Source organism: Phytophthora infestans, genomic scaffold (assembly GCF_000142945.1).
Source record: "Phytophthora infestans T30-4 supercont1.908 genomic scaffold, whole genome shotgun sequence".
NCBI lineage: Eukaryota > Oomycota > Peronosporomycetes > Peronosporales > Peronosporaceae > Phytophthora > Phytophthora infestans.
In genome coordinates this window covers 4,804-8,274 of record NW_003302917.1, presented here as the reverse complement: position 1 = coordinate 8,274, position 3,471 = coordinate 4,804, and positions in this window count along the sequence as shown.

The window sequence follows — 3,471 nt, the reverse complement described above, 5'->3', positions numbered from 1 at the left end:
CGTCTCGCAGACTGTTGTATCACCTGAATCTGAAGAGAGTTGCGCTGTTGGCAACGGAGTGGATGGCTTACTCTTGCGTGTGGATAATATGCAGATGATCTGTGCTGAGGAGTGTCCGGGGCTCAAACTCAGAGATAGCTGGTTTTCCGCGAAATCTATTGAAAAGAGCATTTAAAATCTTTTTTTGGCTAGAGCACTCATTGAGCTAGGGGGTGTAAAAACTTACTAAATTCTTAGAAACTCCGAATACAAAAAAAAGTAATTTAAATAGACAGACATTAGGCGCTAAGGTCTATTGTCAAGAGGGAAACAGCCCAGATTGATCGCTAAGGTCTCTAAATAATATTCTAAGTGAAAAAGGAAGTGAAAAAATTATTACAACCAGTAGGTAGGCTTGGAAGCAGCCATCCTTTAAAGAAAGCGTAATAGCTCATTGGTCTAGTTTTTTTGCGCCTAAAATGTATCGAGACTTAAGAAATTTACCGAAGCGGCAAGTTTTATTTTAAATAAAACGGTAGCGGAACATTCTGTATGTTAATAAAGATATATTGTGAAATATATTGAAGATATCAGAAAAGAAAATGCTGGCATTAGTAACAAAAAATAACGTATATGAATCGTTATCACCGTAAATCCCAAGGGTTTCTATGTTAAAATGTATTGCATAGAGTGAAACGGCCCCTAAGAAAGATTTGACGAAAGCAATTTTGATGGGATAATTTTTAAATTAAATTTTTTTAAAAAGTGACAAAAATTTTTTAATTTTTCAGGAAATAGCTTTTTTAATTAAAAACCGTACCCTAAACCGACACAGGTGGATAGGTCGAGTAGACTAAGGTGAATGAGAGAACTATATTGAAGGAACTACTACTTGGTTATTTTTTTCTGCTTCGAAGATCTGAATATCTGTATATTGGACACCAACATCATGCCTACGTGCTGAAGCTAAGTGATATCACATTTCACAGCGCCGAAGGGCAGCATTGTAAGCCGCGACACGCTGAACGCGTCGGAATTCGACTCCTCGGAGCCAAGAACAATCAGTATGGCCGTGAAGAGGTCAGATTCCATGAAAAGTCCGGGGATACCAGTATCTGCCCGGTAGTAGCGGCTCGGTGGATTCGCAAAGGTGCCAGAGCGTTCGGGACGTCACCAGAGCAGCCGGCGTTGTCGACCGGTGTCGGCACGGGTATTTCGGCAAAAAAATTGCAAGTACAATCAAGACGGCAGCTCGTCAATGCGGTGCAAACCCTGATCGATACTCAACCCACTCGGTTCGAATTGGGGGCGCGACAGCGCTTCTGAATGCTGGTTCAGACCGCCTCGCCATAAAAGTCATGGGTCGGTGGTTGTCAAGTGCGTTTGAAGAATATCCGGTTCTTTCTGCTCAAGGATCAGCTGGGTTATCGAAACTAATGTGCTAAGTGGGGTGATTGTCGTTCGGTGCTCGACAAAGGTTCGCCCGTGAGTGAGCAGCACCGGTTTGAGATTGGGGTGCCGCCACTCCTTACCCGCGGACGAAGAAAAATATATATATTTTCCCCACTCGCACACGATTGTTGGAAATGGTCAGTTTTGCAACGGACTGAGGCTCGAAGAGTCAAAGGACAACTGCTAAATGTCGGTTTCCCGATCGCGGTAGAGGTAGAGAGAATAGCTGAGCTCATTTCGAAACCTCATAGATAGCGCGCAACCCGCCACTCCTCACCCGCGACGAAGAAAAATATGTATATTTCTCCCACTCGCACACGATTGTTAGAAAGCCACTTGGTCACGTCCCCAATGGCACTTCTTCATTTGTAACATGAACCCTGCCGCTCGGAAACGTTCCAGAACCTGGCGTACTCGAATCAAATGGGTCGGAAAGTCGTCACTGAAGACAACACAGTCGTCTAAGTAGACGAGACACGTCCTCCACTTGAGATCAACGAGAACGTTCTCCATCAGACGCTCGAATGCAGGCACGGCGTTACACAAGCCAAACGGCATAACCAACCACTCGTAGAGGCCGAATTTGCTCGTGAAAGCCGTCTTCTCCACGCTGTCGAGATCCATTGGAACGTTCCAATATCCCGAAGCGATGTCCATAGGGGAGAAAAGCTTCGCCTTTCGCAGAATCGCAAGGATGTGGTCTTGGAAAGGTACCTTCACACTGTCGCGCTGAAAATGTGTGGGTCGCTAAGCCCTTGTCGAGCCTCCTTCCGAAGGACGTCGACTGGCGCTGGGAACAAGAGCACCAGGATGCTTTTGACAGCATCAAGGCCAGTCTCTAAGAGGCCCCTGTCCTGGCTCTGCCGGACTGGACGAAGCCATTTAGCGTCGTCTGCGATGCCTCCGACTACGCCATCGGGTGTGCATTGCTGCAGGACGACACGGCTGGACAGGAACGAGTCATCTCGCTCCAGTCCCGGCAGCTCAAAGCCGCCGAGCGGAACTACCCTGTCCATGACAAGGAGCTCCTGGCAATGAAATATGCCCTTGTGAAGTTCCGTGTTCACCTTCTGGGCTCTAGGCCCTTTGTGATCTACACAGACCACGCGTCCTTGAGGACGGCGACTAACTCGCCTCACCTCTCCCAAAGGATGGCGAGGTGGCTGTCCTTCTTCGCGGAATACAACTTCCGCGTCGAATACAAGCCGGGCAAGCTCAACGTGCGTGCGGACGCCCTCTCTCGGCGTCCCGACTATGAGTTGGCCCACATCACGCGGGTGACAACGGATCTATATGATCGGATACGCATGGCGTATCGGGACGATGAGGCTGTCGCGCCTATCGTCAAGTTTCTTAAGGCCGGAACGAGCGCGAAGTCCGACTGGCTCTCGTCGCGACAGCACTCACGGCTCCACCGATATGAGTTGAAGGATGGCCTCCTCTATTACCGGGTGGAGCCCAGTGAACCTCCACGGGTGGTCATACCCAACGACGAGGATCTGAAGTTCGATATCCTCGCGGAGGCGCACGACGTGCCCTCCAGCGGCCACTTGGGCCGCGATAAGACCTTTTTGTCGGTCTCTCAGTCCTTCTGGTGGACCCACATGTACAAGTGGGTCGCTCGGTACGTTAAGACATGCGAAACATGTCAGCGGGTCAAACCCGCAGGGCACTCTTCGGCTCCACTCCAGAGCCTGCCCGTACCGGCTGACTGTTGGAAGTCGATGAGTCTTGACTTCATCTTTGGGCTTCCCGCCGACGGACACGGCAACACCAGAATTTTGGTGCTCGTGTGTCGGCTGAGCAAGATGGTACATCTTGCTCCGGTTCCCGTCACTGTTACGGGCGAACAAACCGCAAGGTTGTTCGTTGATGGCGTGTTTCGCTATCACGGTCTCCCGGAGACGATTGTCTCGGACCGAGACCCGCGGTTCACGGCTGCGTTTTGGAAAACGCTGTTCCCTTTGCTGGGAACTCGTCTGCAGATGTCCATGGCGGACCATCCGCAGACAGACGGCCATACAAAGCGCGTCAATCGAA